The sequence below is a fragment of the Cupressus sempervirens genome, chromosome 6, assembly GCF_028749045.1.
Source record: "Cupressus sempervirens isolate cs-2001-9-10 chromosome 6, ASM2874904v1, whole genome shotgun sequence".
In the NCBI taxonomy this organism is placed as follows: Eukaryota; Viridiplantae; Streptophyta; class Pinopsida; order Cupressales; family Cupressaceae; genus Cupressus; species Cupressus sempervirens.
Genome location: NC_143123.1, coordinates 506108270 through 506129578, shown reverse-complemented (window position 1 = coordinate 506129578; position 21309 = coordinate 506108270). Strand labels below are relative to the sequence as shown.

Genomic DNA, 21309 nt, shown 5'->3' with positions numbered 1-21309 from the left:
AGAGACATATTAGAATCGTTCTTATGGGTCAAAGGGGGTCATAGGTTGACCTATGACCCCCTTCGACCAATTAAATGATGACATATGTCCCTAAGGGTCCTAGGACCCCTAGGGACATATTAGAAACATCCATATGGGTCAAAGGGTGTCATAGGTTGACCTATGACCCCCTTTGACCCATTACATGATGACATATGTCCCTAGGGGTCCTAGCACCCATAGGGACATATTAGAATCATTCATATGGGTTGAAGGGGCTCATAGGTCGACTTATGATCCCCTTAGACCCATTACATAATGACATATGTCCCTAGAGGTCTTAGGACCCCTAGGGACATATTAGAATCATTCTTATAGGTTGAAGGGGGTCATAGGTTGACCTATGACCCCCTTCGACACATTACATGATGACATATGTCCCTAGGGGTTTTGGGACCCCTAGGGACATATTAGAATTGTTCGTATGGGTCAAAGGGGGTCATAGGTTGACCTATGACACCATTCGACCCATTACATGAAGACATTTGTCCCTAGGGGTCTTAGGACCCCTAGGGACATATTAGAATCATTCATATGGGTCAAAAGGGGTCATAAGGTGACCTAGGACCCCCTTCGACCTATTAAATGATGACATATGTCCCTAGGGGTCCTAAGACCCATAGAGACATATTAGAATTGTTCATATGGATCAAAGGAGATCATGGGTTGACCTATGAACCCCTTTGACCCATTAAATGATGACATATGTCCCTAGGGGTCCTAGGACCCCTAAGGACATATTAGAATTTTTCATATGGATCAAAGGGGATCATATGTTGACTTATGACCCCCTTCGACCTATTAAATGATGACATATGTCCCTAGGGGTCCTAGGATGCCTAGGGGCATATTAGAATTGTTCATATGGGTCAAAGGGCCAACCTATGACCCCCTTTGACCCATTACATGACGACATATGTCCTGAGGACCCTTAGGGACATATGAGAATAATTCTTATGGGTCAAAGGGGGTCATAGGTTGACCTATGACCTCCTTCGACACATTACATGACGACATATGTCCCTAGGGGTCCTAGGTCCCCTAGGGACATATTAGAATTGTTCATATGGGTCGAAAGGGGTAATAGGTTGAACTATGATCCCCTTTGACACATTAAATGATGACATATGTGCCTAGGCATCCTAGGACAGCTAAGGACATATTAGAATTGTTCATATGGGTCAAAGGGGGTCATAGGTATGACCCCTTTTGACCCATTACATGACGACATATGTGCCTACAATCCCTAGGGACATATGAGAATCGTTCTTATGGGTCAAAGGGGATCATAGGTTGACCTATGACCCCCTTCAATGCATTACATAATGACATATGTCCCTAGGTGTCCTAAGACCCTTAGAAAAATATTAGAATCGTTCTTATGGGTCAAAGGTGGTCATAGGGTGACCTATGACACCCTTCAACCCATTACATGATGACATATGTCCCTAGGGGTCCTAGGACCCCTAGGGACATATTAGAATCATTCTTATGGGTCAAATAGGGTCATAGGTCAACCTATGACCCCCTTTGACCCATTACATGATGACATATGACCTTATGAGTCATAAGACACCTAGGGACATATTAAAATTGTTCATATGGGTCAAAAGGGGTCATAGGTTGACTTATGACCCCCTTTGACCCATTACATGATGACATATGTCTCTAGGGGTCCTAGGACCCCTAGGGACATATTAGAATGCTTCTTATGAGTCAAACGGGGTCATAAGTTGACCTATGACCCCTTTCGACAAATTACATAATGACATATATCCAAAGGGGTCCTAGGAACCCTAAAGACATATTAGAATTGTTCTTATGGGTCAAAGGGAGTCATAGGTTGACCTATGACCCCCTTTTACCCTTTACATGATGAAATATGTCCTTAGGGGACATATTAAAATCGTTCTTATGGGTCAAAGGGGGTCATAGGGTGACCTATGACACCCTTCAACCCATTACATGACAACATATGTCCCTAGGGGTCCTAGGACCCCTAGGGACATATTAGCATCATTCTTATGGGTCAAATGCCCCTTTGACCCATTACATGGTGACATATGTCCCTACGGGTCATAGGACACCTAGGGACATATTAGAATTGTTCATATGGGTAAAAGGGGGTCATAGGTTGACCTATGACCCCATTCGACCCATTAAATGACAACATATGTCACTAGGGCTCTTAGGACCCTTAGGGACATATTAGAATTTTTCATTTGAGTCAAAAGAGGTCATTGGTTGACCTATGACCCCCTTCGACCCATTAAATGATGACATATGTCCCTAGGGGTCCTAAGACCCCTAGGGACATATTAGAATTGTTCATATGGGTCAAAGGGGGTCATAGGTTGATCTATGACCTCCTTTGACCCATTACATGATGACATATGTCCCTAGAACCCCTAGGGACATGAGAATTGTTCTTATGGGTCAAAGGGTGTCATAGGTTGATTTACGACTCCCTTTGACACATTATATGACGACATATGTCCCTATGGGTCATAGGACCCCTAGGGACATATTAGAATCATTCATATGGATCGAAGGGGGTCGTAGGTTGACCTATGATCTCTTTCGACCCATTAAATGACAACATTCATCCCTAGGGGTCCTACGACCCTTAGGGACATATTAGAATCGTTCTTATGGGACAAAGGGGGTCATAGGTTGACCTATGACCCTCTTCGATGCATTACATGATAACATATGTCCCTAGAGGTCCTGGGACCCCTAGAGAAATATTAAAATCATTCTTATGGGTCAAAGTTGGTCATAGGTTAACCAAAGACCCGCTTCGACCCATTACATGATGACATATCTCCCTAAGGGTCCTCGGAACCCTATGGACATATTAGAATTGTTCTTATAGGTCTAAGGGGGTCATAGGTTGACCTATGACCCTCTTTGACTCATTACATGACGACATATGTCCCTAGGAGTCATACGACCCCTAAGGAAAATATTAGAATGCTTCTTATGGGTCAAAGGGGGTGATAGATTGACCAATGACCTACTTCGATAAATTACATGATGACATATGTCCAAAGAGGTCCTAGGACCCCTAAAGACATATTAGAATCATTCCTATGGGTCAAAGGGGGTCATAGGTTGACCTATGACCCCCTTCAACCCATTAAATGATGACATGTGTCCCTAGGGCTCCTAGGACCCCTAGGGACATATTAGAATCATTCATATGGGTCAAAGGGCATCATAGGTTGACCTATGACCCCCTTCGACCCATTACATGATGACATATGTCCCTAGGGGTCCTAGCATTCCTAGGGACATTAGAATCATTCATATGTGTCGAAGGGGGTCATAGGTTGACTTATGATCCCCTTCAACCCATTACATAATGACATATGTCCCTAGAGGTCCTAGGACCCCTAGGGACATATTAGAATCATTCATATGGGTCAAAGGTGGTCATAGGTTGACCTATGACCAACGTCAACAAATTACATGATGACATATGTCCCTAGGTGTCCTCGAAACCATAGGGACATATTAGAATCATTCTTATGGGTCAAAGGGGGTCATAGGTTTACAATTGACCCACTTTGACCCATTACATGATGACATATGTCCCTAGGAACATATAAGAATGCATCAAATGGATCAAAGGGTGTCATAGGTTTACCTATGACATCCTTCGACCCATTAAATGATGACATATGTACCTAGGGGACCTAGGAGACCTAGGGACATGTTGCAATCATTCTTATGGGTCAAAGGGGGTCATAGGTTGACCTATGATCCCCTTCGACCCATTAAATGATGACATATGTTCCTAGGGGTCTTAGGACCCCTAGGGACATATTATAATCGTTCTTATGGGTCAAAGGGGGCCATAGGTTGACCTATGACCTTCTTCAACTAATTACATGACCACATATGTCCCTAGGGGTCCTAGGACCCCTAGGTACATATTAGAATCGTTCTTATGGGTCAAAGGGGCTCATAGGGTGACCTATGACCCCCTTTAACCCATTAGATGATGACATATGTCCCTAAGGGTCCTAAGACCCATAGGGACATATTAGAATTGTTCTTATGGGTCAAAGGGGGTCATAGGTTGACTTATGACCCTCTTCAACACATTACATGATGACATATGTCCCTAGGGGTCCTAGGACACTTAGGGACATATTAGAATGCTTCATATGGGTCAAAGGGTGTCATAGGTTGACTTATGACCCCCTTCGACCCCTTAAATGATGACATATATAGCTAGGGGTCCTAGGACCCCTAGGGACATATTAGAATCGTTCATATGGGTCAAATGCGGTCATAGGTTGACCTATCACCCCCTTCGACCAATTATATGACGACATATGTCACTAGGGTTCCTAGGACCCCTAGGGACATATAAGAATCATTCTTATGGGTCTAAGGGGGTCATAGGTTGACCTATGACCCCCTTCGACCCATTACATGACGACGTATGTGTCTAAGGGGTCTTAGAAACTCTAGAAACATATTAGAATTGTTCTTATGGGTCAAAGGGGCCCATAGGGGTACTTATGATCCCCTTCGACCTATTAAATGATGACATATGTTCTTAGGGGTCCTAGGACCCCTAGGTAGATATTAGAATCGTTCTTATGGGTCGAAGGGGGTCATAAATCAACCTATGAGCCACTTTGACCCATATGAACGATTCTAAAATGTCTCTAGGCATCCTAGGACCCCTAGGGACATATGTCGTCATGTAATGGGTCAAAGAGGGTCATAGGTCAAACTATGACCCCATTTGACCCATATGAACAATTTTAATATGTCCTTAGGGGTCCTAGGACACCTAGAGACATATGTCATCATGTAATCTGTCGAAGGGGGTCATAAGGGTCATAGTTCAACCTATGACCCTCTTGAACCCATAAGAATGATTCTAATATGTCTCTAGGGGTCCTAGGACCCCTAGCAACATATGTCATCATTTAAAGGGTCAAAGGGGGTCATAAGACAACCTATGACCCCCTTTGACCCATATAAAATATTATAATATGTCCCTAGGATTCTTAGGACCCCTAGGGACATATGTTGTCATGTAATGGGTCAGAGGGGGTTATAGGTCAACCTATGACCCCCTTTGACCCATAAGAATGATTGTAATATGTCCCTAGGGGTCTTAGGACCCTTAGCTATATATGTCATCATTTAATGGGTCAACGGGGGTCATAGGTAAACCTATGACACCGTTTGACCCATATGAAGCATTCTAGTATGTCCCTAGGTGTCCTAGGACCCCTAGGGACATATGTTGTCATGTAATGTGTTGAAGAGGGTCATAAGTCAACCTATGACCCCCTTTGACCCATAAGAATGATTCTAATATGTCCTTATGAGTCCTAGAACCCCTAGGGACATATGTCATCATCTAATGGGTCGAAGGGGGTCATAGGTCACCCTATGAGCCCCTTTGACCAATAAAAATGATTCTAATATGTCCCTAGGTGTCCTAGGACCCCTAGGGACATATGCCATCATTTAATGGGTCAAAGAGGGTCATAGGTCAACCTATGACCCCTTTTGACCCATATGAAGCATTCTAATATGTCCCTAGGTGTCCTAGGACCCCTAGGGACATATGTCATCATGTAATGTGTCGAAGGGGGTTATAGTTCACCCTATGACCCCCTTCAAACCATATGAAAGATTCTAATATGTCCCTAGGGGTCTTAGGACCCTTAGGGACATATGTCATCGTGGAATGTGTCGAAGGGGGTCATATGTCACCCTATGATCCCCTTCGACCCATATGAATGATTATAATATGTCCCTAGGGGTCCTAGGACCCCTAAGGACATATGTCATCGTAGAATGTGTCAAAGGTGGTCATTGGTCACCCTATGACCTCCTTCGACCCATATGAATGATTCTAATATGTCCCTAAGTGTCCTAAGACCCCTAGGGACAAATGTCGTCTTGTAATATGTCAAAAGGGTTCATAGGTCATCCTGTGACCCCCTTCGACCCATATAAACTATTCTAATATGTCCCTAATCATCTTAGGATCCCTTAGGGACATATGTTGTCACGAAATGTGTCGAAAGGGGTTATAGGTCATCCTTTCAGCCCTTTTGACCCATATAAATGACTCCACTAGAAATAATATAGTAAAAATAATAATAATATAGTATAACAATCATATATATATATATATATAATTTATAGATTATAATAATAATAACATAATATATTATATATTATAATTTACATATGATAATAATAATAATATATTATAGATTATAATTTATATATGATAATAATAATATGTATTAATAACATATATATAATATATTATTATATATTAATAGATTATATATTATATCTTTACGTTACATTATATATATATAATATAATATAATATAATATTATTATATAATATATAGATTATATATTATTTTATATATAATAGTTATATTATTATATTATATATTTATAGATTATATATTATATCTTTACATATTTCATAACTCAAATTAGTTATATCACTTACAAATTTATTTTTCCCTCTAATTTTTGTGCCTTTTCCCTCCAATTTTTATGCCGCCGATATCGGATATCAGATCTCATATCGGATATCTGATATGAGATTCGATATCCGATCTCATATCGGATATCCGATCTCAAATCGGATATCCGATAAGGCTTGGGCCTTACTTTTTAGGTTTGGTACCTGGATAGGTGAAAAAAAATCAGAGCGAATTTTGAAGCACTTTTAGACGTGTTCAAACTCTTTTTCTTTCACATTGCCACTTTTTGGCACACCATGATCCTGCACATACCCTAGGGACATTGTGACTCCTTAACTTCAAGTCCTCTAGAATTTTGATTCATCTTTGGGCAATGGATCATAAAGTTTCCCATACACCCCTTTAAACCATTTGTTCATAATCCTGATGGTATGCAACCTCTCTAAGGGGATACTTCTGGCATCTGTTCTAGTAATTTTCAACTGTTCATAATATTAGTTATAAGTATTTTTAGCTTCTAGCCTTATAGGAAAAGGGATATCTACTTCCTCATATTTTTATGTATAAAATTGATTTTATCCATTCAATTCATTTCGCATACAAGACATATATGCTCTTAATTGAATATTCCCAACATAGAGAAGATGTTTCCATTCTCTATTGTTTGGAAACACATGTTTGTGTAAGTATAACTCATGGTCATGTGGAGTGTCAAGGGATTGATGAAATCCCTAAACAAGACGAGTCAACTTAGGGTTCAAAAACTATTGTTTGAGATACAATGCATATACCTATGTGGGTGGCCTACATTGCATTAATTTTAGTATCATAGATGTGATTTGTGTAATCTTCTCCTTTAGCATAATTATATAGTTATCCTTCTTGATTATCTCTTGATATTTCTCATAAATTATTTTTCTACAACTTTCTCTTCTCTTCTTTCTATATTTTCCTTTTGAAGATCATTTTTTTGGTATATACAAAGACTAGTTGTCAATGGTTTACATTTAGAGTTTTAGGTGACTCTACAACACCCCCACAATCAAATGAAAGACAAAGATAACTTTGACAAGAGATTGAAAAGATAGTTGCATTAAGATGAAAGAATGATATTATTGATAATAGACTTCCCTTGACATAAAATGGATTAATTAAAATGTACATAATGGGCCTTCTTATATAGGAAAGGTGATAAGGGATAATGATAAGGAGAAGATAACCTATTAACTCCTCATATTTGTATGTGTAAAATTGATTTTCCCCATTTAATTCATTTAGCGTACAAGACATATATTCTCTTAATTGAATATTCTCAACATAGAAAAGATGTTTCCATTCTCTATTATTTGGAAATGCATGTTTGTGTAAGTATAGCTCATGGTCATGTGGAGTGTATAGGGATTGATGAGTCAACTTAGGGTTCAAAAACTATTGTTTGAGATACAATGCATATACCTATGTGGGTGGCCCACTACATTAATTGTAGTATCATAGATGTGATTTGTGTAATCTTCTCCTTTAGCATAATTATTGAGTCATCCTTTTCGATTATCTCCTGATATTTCTCATCAATTATTTTTCTAAAAAAATTTCTTCTCTTCTTTCTACATTACCCTTTTGATGATTTTTTTTTGTATATACTAAGAGTAGTTGTCAATGGTTTACATTTAGAGTTTTAGGTGACTCTACAACACCCCCAAGATCAAATGAAAGACCATGATAACTTCCACAAGATATTGGAAAGATAGTTGCATTAAGATGCAAGAATGATATTATTGATAATGGACTTCCCTTGACATCAAATGGATTGATTAAAATGTACATAATGGGTCTTCTTATATAGGAAAGGAGATAAGGGACAATGATAAGGAGAAGATAACCTATCAACTACACAAGGTGGAATCACATGTCCACGAAAAGTGGATCATGCGTGATGATAAGGATTATAATATGATATATGTACCAAAGGTCAAATAAGATAACAACTATCACCATCTAGAGTAGAATTCTCCTATACCATGTGCTTAATTGATTTGCAAACTCCTAAGTGCCTCAATGACGATCTACTATGCAATCTATTATCCCAAGTAAGCTTAAGTAAGTGTAATTAGTGAATATTTAATTACATCGACACTCTCCCTTGAGTGAAACTTAGGGGAATGCACTTAAATTCACAATATGGAAAGCAATACATGAAATGCAATCTCTCATAAAGTAGAGAAAGAGAGAAAACCTGAAGAGAAAAACCCTCCTCCAAAATGAGAGATGAAAACAAGATGCATGGATGGATGGAGTACTCAAGACCCCCCAAGAACATCATTTATCATGTATATGTGAACAATGATTCCCCCATAGGAAGGAAATAAGGAGACATGGTATCTCCCCATAATGAAGAAGCTCCAATGCATACCGAGAGTACTTGAAAAAAAAAAGATAATCCAATGGCTACAAGAAAAATATCTCTCCTTAGGATGAGATAAGTATTTCAAACGATGAAGAAGCCATTACATGGGCAAATGAAAGAATAAGGAAGAAGGTCTCCATGCATGCATCTCTAAAGACTAAACAGGTGTCTCTAAGATCAAACATTCAATCACACCATTAAGGTGACATATGAGATGTGACAATCCAAGTGAAGTTGAAGAGTTGGGAAATCTGATCTCCAAAGAAGGTGAAGAGGCATATCCAAGAGAAACCTCCTCAAATGTATTATCCAAATCTGCATTATGACAATCATTTGAAAAGGCATCCAATCATCCAAATCTATATTATGGAAAGTTTTTTATGATAATAAAGATTTGAATAAAATCATCAAGAGAATATATCTTTTTGTTTTCTCAAGTTTAGAGAACTTTTTGAATTCAAATGCTTTTGTGAAAGGGTTAAATTTCTAGAATGGCATTAAACTGGTGAATTAGATTGCCAATTTAAAAGTTAGATCGAAACTTGGTAATGGAGAATTCAATCTCTTTTTATGAAGCATTTTCTTCATTAAGGAAAGGTGCATCTATGTTTTTGGTTCAGAGGTTTGTAATTACTCAAGGATCAATAATTGGATTGATCTTGCTTTGATTTATTCTTTTTACCAAGTGAAGGTGGCACTTAATTCTTTGGTTATTAGAAGTTTGATGGAAGATCATATTATTTGGGATGATAACTCTAATTACAAGATTTTTGTATTATCAATGGTGGATCTGCACTCTAGGTTCATATTCCACCCTCCTATTTAGGTGATGGTGTGGAACAAATATGTTATACCCAAAATCAATATATTTCAGTGGTTGGCTCTTTAGAAAAAATCCTTATGCTAGATAACTTAAGTAAGAAATTTATGTCTTTTCCTAATAGGTTCTTTCTTTGTGAAATGGAATAAAATTGATTGACCATATTTTTATTCAAATTTTCCTTTTTCCAAGGAAACTTGGGTGTGAATTATATAGAATTGGAATAATTTCTAGATAATGTTAGGAATGGTCAAGGATTTTTGGGTGATGCGGAGAAAGGAAGCCAAGGTCTTGGAAAAATAGGATAATGGTGGTATTATACCGTTTATGGATAGAATGAAAGATTTGAAGTTGGAAATAACTAGAAATTTCATCAAAGGATAGGAATTAGGATGTTTATGATGATATAAAGAAAATTAACGCTAAACATTGTGGTTATGGTGAACCTTATGGGCATTAAGTACTAAAGGTATGCATTTTTTATCGTAATAAAGAAAATTTCTAACATGTTGCTGCCAAAATGTTTCTGAAAGAGGATGATGGAGAATTAGTTAAGGATAAATGGGTGTTCTATGTTGTTTCTTCATTTAAGACATTGTAGAAGAAGGTTTTAGAAGTGATTATGGATTATGGAGTATACAATGTTGGAAAGGTTCTAGAAAAGAGCCCACACATTTTTATTTTTTTCTAAACAACTTTAGGTACAAGAGAAGGGTCTAAATATTTTTTCACACACACACAAACACTTATTATTTGAAAATGTATTTAAATAATAGATAAATTCAAAATAATTGATAAATTTGGGAGGAAAACTAAATAAATAATTATAAAATCAAAGTAATAAAAAAACTATTCTAATTAGCTAATAAAATTAATATTCTATAAAAATAATTATGAATACACCTATCACAGATAGGATGACTCAAACACCGCAAAAGCTTAACTTTTTTCTTTTACTAAAGGTGATATTTTTCCAAACTTAATTTTTCCACCACGCGACATTTAAGGGCGGCCATCCAAATCACTCTCCTAAATAGGATGTTCAATTGTGAGCCTCCACGAAGGGAAAACAAGCAGTGGAGTTTTCCTGGGAACAATCAATCCAAACTCTTCCACCACATCCTACTCTCCTTTTGCACTCCATTCAAAGCAATGAATGAGTTGAGCGAGTGCCAACTCAAAGATAGAAACTCCCATGAAAATTCTAGGGCATCCTCTTCTTCCTGTTCCGAATGGAAGCAGATCAAAGTCCTGGCCTTTCACATCTTTGAAGCTCTAGCTTGAACTGATTAGCGTCTTCCCAAACGTCTTCATCCCTTCCCATGGCCCACACATTCACAAACAGCCATGTCTTTGGTGAAATGAAATAACCTCCCACGCTGCACCCTTCAATCAAATCGTGTGGAATGAGCAGAGGAAACAATGGGTGAAGTCGAAATGTTTCCTTCACCATGCATGGCAAGTAGTCGAATCCCATGATGTCACTCTCCTTCACCTTACAGTCCCTGCCAATTGTAGATTTGATCTCTTTCTGCACTTGTGCCAGAGTTGAGAGATTCCTCAGCAGTTCAGTCATCATTCTACTGTTGTTGACGATGTTTTGATTCCCGCAGCTAACTGTTGATATTGTGAAGGCTAACAGTCAAATCATTGTTCCCTCCAATAATCGAGTCTCTTGGTTTCCAAAGACTCTTCATTTGTAATATTATTGGAGCCCTTTTATATGCTGCTCCTGCTCATTTGTAATCAAACTTTTTCATATTAATTCAATACTTTGCAGTCTGGACATAGCCACTATTGTGGTGAACTAGGATAAATATGGTGTTGCGTATTTCTTCTTATTGTGACATTTAATTTCTCTATTTAAATCCTTTCAATTGGTATCAGAGAAACGAGGTGTGTAGATTGGGAAATCGGTGTTGAATTTTCTGGAAAGATGGAGGATTTGAAAATAGAGAAATTTACAAGCAAGAATTATAGCCTGTGGAAAGTGCAGATGCGCTCCTTGCTAGTTAAGCAAGACTTGGCTCTCACAATTGAAGGAAAGTCTAGGAAACCATCTACAACGATTGATGAAGATTGGGAAAAGATGGATGAGAAGGCGATGGCATCCATTTTTCTCTCGCTAGTGAAAAACATCTTGTTCAATGTCTCAAATGAGAAGTCAACGAAAGAGGTTTGGGAAAAACTTCAGAATATGTATCAAATGGCGTCTGCTGCAAAGAAAATTTTCATTATGAAGAAACTCTACAAACTGAAAATGAAGGAAGGGACTGCAATGTCAAATCATATAAATGATTTGAACACCCTATTATGTCAAGCAAGCTCAGTTGGTATGACTCAAGATGATGAATCCAAAGTAATCATCTTGTTATGTTCTTTACCTGATAGTTGGGATTCCATAGTTATAGCTGTAAGTACTTCAAACTCTATGAAGCCAAAGCTGACCTACGATGAAGTTGTTGCCACTTTATTAAGTGAAGACATGAGAAGAAGTAACAAAGACTCCTCATTCGGTGATGCTCTCACTATGGTTAGCACTGAGAGAAGAGGAAGAAGCCATCACAGAGGAAATAATAATTACAATCAACGAAGATCAAAGTCACCCAATCGTTCAAGGTCAAGAGGTAGGAATGAAGAATGCTGGTTTTGTGGTAAGCCTGGCCACACAAAGAGAAATTATTGGGCTTACAAGAAAGCACAAGAAAATGTGAGAAACATGGAAGCAAATATAGCCTATGAGAAAGATGAAAGTGCTCTAGTTCTTTCTACAAGTGACACAAAATCATATTCTTGGGTGATAGATTTCGGAGCTTCTTTCCATGCTACTTCATGTATGGATTGTTTCACAAACTACCATGAAGGTCAACTTGGAGAGGTATTTTTTGGAGACAAAAAATCCTGTGAAATAGTTGGCAAAGGTGACATTTTGTTACAGCTAGAAGATGGAGGGAAATGGTTGTTAAAAGATGTTTGCCATGTTCCCAAATTAAAGCAAAATCTAATTTCGGTCAGTCAGCTCTTTGCACAAGGATATTATCCATTCTTATATTTGGATACTTGGAAAGTTACCAAGGGTTCAAGAATAATTGCCAAGGGAAACAAAGATGGTAATCTTTATCTTCTTGAGAAGCCTACTAAAATAGGGGCTGCTATGATAGTCATGGGTAGCGATGCAACACTTTGGCATCAAAGATTAGGCCACATGAGAAAAAAGGGCCTTGAGATAATGCTCAAAAGGGATCAACTATCGGGTCTCCAATCAGCAAATTTGGAATTTTGTGAACATTTTCTTTACGGAAAAAAAAAGTGGGTCAGCTTCTTGAAAGATGGACATAATCTCAAGGAGAAACCATTTGAAGTTGTACACTCGGATGTCTTTGGTCTGGTTGAGGTAAACTCTTTAGGAGGTTCAAAATTTTTTGTTACTTTCCTTGATGACTGTACTAGGAAAGTATGGATATACATGATGGCAAATAAATTTGAAGTTTTTTCTAAGTTTAAAGTTTTCAAAGCTCTTGTTAAAAACCAAAGTGCCCATAAGATCAAATGTTTAAAAATGGATAATGGAGGTGAGTTTTGTTCGCTAGAGTTTGACAATTATTGTGTAGATAATGGTATTCATAAGGTGAAATATGTACCCTACACCCCTCAAGAAAATAGGGCAGGGGAAAGACTCAATAGGACAATAATGGAGAAAGCTCGGTGTATGCTTTCTAATGCAGGATTGGGCAAAGAATTTTGGGCTGAGGCATGTAACAGAGCTGTATATCTCATTAATCGAAGTCCTTCTTCAAGGTTGAACTTTGGAATTCCAAAAGAGGAATGGCAAGGTAGAAGAATTTCTTACTCTCATCTTAAAGTTTTTTGTTGTCAAGCTTTCGCACATGTGCCCAAAGAAAAGAGAAGCAAGCTGGATCCTAAATCTGAGCCTTGCATATTCATTGGATATGGAGAGGATAAATTTGGCTTCAGGCTTTGGAGTTTAATTGATAAGAAAATTATTAGAAGCAGAGATGCTGTTTTCAATGAGAAAACATTTCCAGCATTACATTCTTAGGAAATGTTTGAAAAAGAATTTGTGCCAATCGCTGCACAAAGGAATGTTGGATTGAATCCACAAACAGTTCCTAACACTATCTCATATAGTCCCACCTCTGTACTATTTCCAAATTTATCATCTTCTTCCACTCCTTGGAATACAGGACATGATGATAGCTTTTCACAAGAGTTTTTTGATATCTCTTCTCATGACAGGAATTTGTCTCTCCATCATGATCAAGTCTGTGAATGTTTTTCAAACCAAAGTTCAAGGGATCCTTTTACTACGTTGGGCTATCAGTCAAGGGATGACCCTTCATACCTACGGTCTTTTGTAACTTCTAAAGAAATGCACCCAAACAATGAATGGGATGCACAACATAGTGTGGGCAACACTAAAAACCCGTAGTATAGCGTTGGGAGGGACTATATGTCCAATTTTAATGCTCATCCACCGATGTAGGCTAGGCAATTAGATCCACATAATAACATTGCGCATGCATTAGAGCCATTTCACATGGTATACAAACTGATCCGTAGGGTAATTACGGTGAACATGTGTCACCCTTGGTAATACACGGTGGGAGCATAGGCTATGGTGGGAACACAGGCCACATCCTTGGCAATACATGAGGACAGTTTTAAAGTGTAGGTAATATGCCATGCAATTTGCAGGGTCCAACTAATTTGCAGCTTGCACATAATCCGCAAGGGGCAAATAAAAACCAAGCTCTAACGTAGGGCAATTATAATTCCACACTTCAAAATAGCGGTAAAGACCTGCAATCACCTGCTGGCATTACAATCTCTGATGAATAGGTTCAACATGTTCAAACTCCCCTCAATGATGTGCACACTCAACACAATGGATTGCAAACAACTAACACTAAGCCTTTGAACCAACAGTCAACAGACATTAGTAACACTTGCTCCCATGACAATCTGAGATTGCTCAAGACACAAAATATGCACAATTTTTCAAGGGATTTTACTGGTGAGACTGGGATGTCTAATAGGGATGTTAAAGGAAGTTCAGAGCCCACAAATCAAAATTCCATCATTGGCCAAAGTCATGTGAATAAAACTGATAATAATCTATTCTCCAACAGTAGAGAGGGCATTCAAAATTTAAACCAACGAACTAGTGTAATTGGTTCTCCATTTGAATTGATTCAACCAGAGAACAAAGAGCCCCAAATGAGAAGATCCACTAGAGAAAGGAGAATTTTGGCTATACTCTCAGATTATGAATTATTGTACACTGAAGAAGTACAGCCTTCAATTCTAGTTTTAGAATTTTTAGAACCATCTACATACAAAGCAACTCTCAAAGATGTCAACAGTGATAAATGGCAAACAACGATGCGTGAAGAAATGGATTCTTTACTCAAAAATCAAACCTGGGATTTGGTCTCTCTTCCACCTAATCAAAGACCACTTAGGAACAAGTGGATATATCGTGTGAAAGATGAAGCGGAAGGCAATAAACGCTTCAAAGCTAGATTGGTGGTAAAGGGATTTGATCAAGAAAAAGGGATAGATTTCAATGAAATCTTCTCACCGGTTGTCAAGATGACAACTATCCGAACTGTTTTGGGATTAGCAGTAGTGTGAGATCTTGAGTTAGAACAGCTTGATGTGAAAACCACATTCCTACATGGTGATGTAGAAGAAGAACTTTACATGGAGAAGCCTCAAGGGTTTGTAAAGAAGGGACATGAACATCTTTATTGAAGATTAAATCGGAGCTTGTATGGCCTGAAAGAAGCCCCAAGACAGTGGTATCAGAGCTCAGAAGATTTTGAGCATGTAGATGGAAGAAAATCTACACCAGGCAATGTTAGGTATGTTGATTCTTGTTGGTAAGCTTCATGGTTGCAGGTGCTTTTCCATCAAGCTCCAGGTTGGTGTTAGTTTTTGTCTGGGAAGACATGAGAGGTCTGTCATGACCATTCTCCAATAGGGATGAGGCTAGGTAGAAGGTGCAAGGCACAAAGAAGGTGAGGCATCTTCCAGAATCCACTATTGGGTGAGATGGGTGGTTTGAGGTTTGCCAAAAGACCTAGGGTGAGAGGCAAGAAAGAACTCCTGGGTGAGGCACAAGGAAGCAGCATTGGAGGGTGGACTTGAGCTATTTGGTAAAGCACCATGGATGGCAACCACTGCAAACTCCATGAATAGGAGTTAAAGTTGAAAGAGGAAGAGATTGAAGGGACATAGAGGATAATTGATAAGGGAAAAAAGATAATATTTTGATAGAGAGTGAGTGAATAGAAGGAAATGTAAGCGTGGCTGATGCAAAAGCAACTCCTATTACTCTTGCTAGTTACTTTCGATTAAGTTCTAAATTATGTCCTAAAACACAAGAAGAAAAAGAATTTATGGAGAAAACTCCTTACAAATCAGCCATTGGTGTTGGAATGTGTAATTTCAACTCAAATGAATTGTAAATAAATAATAGAGGATTCTATAAATTCCAAGAGGATTATCGAATAGGGTTAGGTAAAGTTCTAGAAGTTGTATAGGGTTAGGTAAAGTTTTGGAAGTCGTAGATTGTTCTAGAAAAGTTTATTTCTCCTATGTCGGCTATTGTAGATGTTTCCAAAAATAATTTAAGGCCTCTATAAATAGAGGCAACAGGTAATGTAATTTTTATGGACATAATAGAGAAGGAAATATAATATATTTTGTTGTGTGACAACACCTTGTTGTTCTGTGTTGTTCTATGTCTGTGTTATTTTTTGTCCTCTGCCTATCCATCAGATTAGTATTAGAGCCTGGTTGGATAGAAGGTTGTATAGAATTTCAGATTGTGATAAAAGAGCCAGGTGGACAAATTGTTGATTAAAGAGGAATCAATGTTTTGGTGTTGCTGAAATATGGAGGAGAATTGATTTGTGTAATAAAAAAAAAGACAATTGTTTTGAAAAGAGGAAGTGTTGAGCAATAGAAAATCTGGGCATTGTTTTATGAGCAAATGTCATTGTGGGTAAAGGGAAAATGAGAGCAAAGCTGCAGATTTAAGGAAGAGAAAGTATTTGGTAAATAGGTATGGTACAAATTTTTATTTAATTTCAGTTGAGAAATTCCTCTATTGCTATTAAAAGGAAAGAAGAACAAAGTGTGTTAAATTCTTGTGTTTCAATGGGAAAAGGTAGTAGAGTTCAAAAAGAGAAGACAACTAATTTAGAAGAAGAATTAATGAAGGTGAAGAAAGAAAATGTAAAATTATTGTGTGAAAATGATGTTTTGCAAGGAGAATTGACAAACCTAAGAAATGAACTAAGTGTAGAAAGGCATAATTTTCTAAATCAGATGAGTGTTTATATAAAAATGCAAATGAAGAACTAGAACAAGAAATAAAGTTGTTTGACGATATTAAGATTAGAAATAAAGATTTAGAAGAATAGTTAAAAATGTTTTATGATGTTGAAAAAAAGAACAAAGCTTTAGAAGAAAAGGTGAAGAAAATGGAAGAGGAAAATAGTATGCTGAAGATTGAATTGTTTAATCTAAAACAAGATAGTAGAAATTTAAAGTTTAATCCATCTTTGTCTGAAAGTATCTTGTGACACAAATGATTTAAGTGATTATGGGATTCAGAACTGTGATTTTTCTAAAGCTGAAAGTGTTCATGATGAGAAGAAGTTTGCAGATCTTGTTTGTTATGATAATAATAGTATTGGCTTAAAGATTATAGAAAGAATGGGTTTCAAAGGTAAAGGTCTAGGAAAGGATGAACAGGGAATAAGGAATCCAATTGAGACTACAGTCAGGCCAAAATATGCAGGTCTTGGATATGATGCAGGTAGTGGAAAGATGAATAAAAGTTTAAGAGAATCAGTTGAAGGCATAAATATTTTTCAATGTTCACATTGTAACAGGAAAGGACACACAAAAGACAAATGTTTGGATCTACATCCATGTAATATTTGTGGCTTAAAGAGTCATAGTGAAAAGATGTGTTGGAATAGAGATTGTAAAAGTGATTCTATGACAGGTTGTATCAAAATGAATTGTAGATGGAGCTATGGATCAAGTTGGCAGAATATTACAGGTGTGATCAAAATTTTATTTAAGTATAAATGTTTAAAAGTAAGAAGAAATACAATAGCATTTGGAAATGGATTAGAGCAAGTCATCAAAGAAGAAATAGGTTTTTAGCATGGCATCAAAGCATAAAAAAGTTTTCAGCATGGCATCAAAGAAGGAAAAAAGGATTTTCAGCATTTGTAGCAGATGAGACAAGTGACAGGCATGCATTAACAAAGGCATTATTATTGGAAAATGGCATTTTGGCATTCGACAAAAGAAAGCATTTTGGCATGTGTATGTAATAACATTTGAGGTTGAAATTAAGGGGGAGAGTTGGAATGTTTAATTTCAACTCAAATGAATTGTAAATGAATAATAGAGGATTCTAGAAATTCCAAGAGGATTATCGGATAGGGTTAGGTAAAGTTCTGAAAGTCGTATAGGATTAGGTAAAGTTCTAGAAGTCATAGATTGTTCTAGAAAAGTTTATTTCTCCTATGTCGGCTAATGTAGATGTTTCCAAAAATAATTTAAGACCTCTATAAATAGAGGCAACAGGTAATGTAATTGTTATGGACATAACAAAGAAGAAAATATAATATATTTTGTTGTGCAGCAACACCTTGTTGTTCTGTGTTGTTCTAAGTCTTTCTTATTTTTTGTCCTCTGCCCATCCTTCAGATTGGCATTAGATCTATTGTGTGTTTCATCAAATAGGTATCAGAGCTATCTTATATTTTCTCAATTAGTAGCATTATGTATGCTATGGTTTCTACTCGCCCCGACATTGCTCATGTGGTGGGAGTTGTGAGCAGGTTCATGAGCAATCCCGGCAAAGCTCATTGGGAAGCCATCAAATGGATACTAAGGTATCTAAAAGGTACTTCAGATTATGTTTTATGTTTTGGTAGAAACAAAGTTTAGCTACAAGGTTACACTGATTCTAATCTTGTCGGAGACTTGGATAAACGAAGGTCTACCACTAGTTAAACCTTCACATTTGTTGGAGCTGCGATCAGTTGGGCTTCATGGTTGCAACATTGCATTGCTCTTTCTTCAGCTGAAGCTAAATACTTAGCTCTTTTCGAAGGTGCAAGGGAAATGATTTGGCTTCAGCGGTTACTTGGTGAATTGAATGTTCATCAAAATGAATATAATCTATTTTGTGACAACCATAGTGCGATCTTCATGGCACATAATCAGTCATCACAACGTCGCTCCAAGCATGTTGATGCACATGCTCACTTTGTTCGTCATGTAGTCGAAGAAGGCAAGCTGAATGTTGTCAAGATTGATACCAAGATCAATCCGGCTGATATATTCACGAAGGTTGTTGCCAAAGAGAAGTTTGAATGTGCTAGAACTTTTCTTGGGCTTGTGAAGAAAAGATAGATCATTCTTTGAGCAGGCTATTGGGTGATCAGTTGCAGCATTGGTTGTCCTTCAAGTGGGAGTTTGTTGATATTGTGAAGGCCAACAGTCAAGTCATTGTTCCCTCCAATAATCGAGTCTCTTGGTTTCCAAAGACTCTTCATTTGTAATATTATTGGAGCCCTTTTATATGCTGCTCCTGCTCATTTGTAATCGAACTTTTTCATATTAATTCAATACTCTACAGTCTGGACGTAGCCACTATTGTGGTGAACCGGTATAAATCTGGTGTTGCGTATTTGTTCTTATTGCGACATTTAATTTCTCTGTTTAAATCCTTTCACTAACATATCCTGGACAGTTTGCCTTTCCTTCAAGTTTACATAGACATGACATAAACAGAGTTGGGATTAATAAACAGATCCATGAAATTTATGAACTTACCAAGATAATTGCTTTCATGTTGACGCGTGAGATTGTTTGGCCATCTGTCTGTGTCATGTCGAGGATCACGTCTACCAAATCTTTAACACGGTCTTCCTTCGGTTTCCCTTCGGCCGATCTACGATGAATGTGCTTGTCGATCACTTTCTCAGCAAATTCATCGTATATTTTGTGAGTGGCCTTCATGCGACCACAGATTCCTTGCAAGTCGAGGCAGTCGAGAGAAGGAATGACATCACCAACGCAGAATGCACCGGCCACAGCGAACATCTCGTCAACCATTTCTTTGAAGCGACCCCGTCCGCTCAATTCTTCATAGGAACAAATCCTGGTGGCAAACATTCTGCGGGTAATATTTCGATTCACGGACGAGACAAACTTCTTCAGATCTACGCACTGTTCTCCTTTCCCGCTTTCTTCCCAGATGCAGTCGATCATGGCCGAAACTTCTTCCTCCCTCACGAATCTGAAAGACTGGATTCTCTTCACCGTGAGCAGCTCCACCGTCAACGGCTTTCTCATGCGCCTCCAGTACGCTCCATAGAAGGAATACGCCACGTCTTTATGGCCATAGCATATGTACTTCCCCGTGGAACAGCTGGGCCTGGTTGCGAAGGCCAATTGTGTGTTTTGAGGAATTCTTTTGCCATGGCAGGAGAAGAGATGGCAATGGTGGGGACGGAGCCCAAGCTCACTACTACACAATACATGGATTTACGACGTTAATTGAAGACAAAAATTTGCTTTTGTTGTTAACATACCTTTTAAGTTAAAATATACTTTATTAATTTTTAATTGTCTAATGACAAAGAGTAACTTTAAGAGTTTACTCTTTAAAAGTTCGTAATTTCTCTATTACATAAAGGGGGCATTTAAGACAAATTTCAAGATAATTTTTGTATGAATTGTCTTAGTTCAAGACAAGAAAAAAGTTGCATATTATCTCAAAAATTGTTCCGAGACTAGTGTCTCAATAGATTGTCTTGTAAAGACAATATGAAAAATGAATATTTTTGTCTCTATAAGACATTTTTTCTTGTCTCTTTAGAGACAATACTTCTTAAATCTAACTATTGTCTCTCAAAAGATGATATATGCTTAAAACTCAACTATTGTCTCTATAAAGACAATATGAAAAAATATAGTAAAAAAAAATAAAAATTTAAAAAAAATTTTAAATGTGATTTTCAACTATCAATGTTTTCAAATAGAAATAATACAATGTTTTATTTCTCAGCATTCCAAACTAACTTTCTCATAACTATTATATTAATTTTAATTATTTTCAAAGTTTGTATCTTATAAAATGATTGCTCAATTCCTCCACAACCCATAAAATGTACAATGAAAATGGCATAACCATGAAATGATATTGACAAGCAAACTTCACAAAAAAATGTATATTGATTTAATTATCTTCAATGTTTGTATCTTACAGAATGATGTGGGAGTTTCTCCACAACCAAAAAAGCATATAATAGAAATGCTATGACCATTATTTCCTCCATATTATACATTTCCACTCCAGCACATGATCAGCTACTTGATTTTACATGTATCTATGGAAAAAACTAGATAGAAATGTTTCATTTTGAACATGTTAAAGCTGTATTGTTTTCAGCATGGCATATCTAGAATGAGAACTTGTAGATGCAATTTTCCAGCAA

The 21309-nt window shown here is 37.3% G+C and overlaps 1 pseudogene; it reads right to left on the bottom strand.

Moving 5' to 3' along the window:
- Positions 1-10994: 10994 nt before the first annotated feature.
- On the bottom strand, positions 10995-20164 carry LOC149553243 (cytochrome P450 750A1 pseudogene; annotated as a pseudogene).
- Between the last annotated feature and the right edge of the window lie 1145 nt (positions 20165-21309).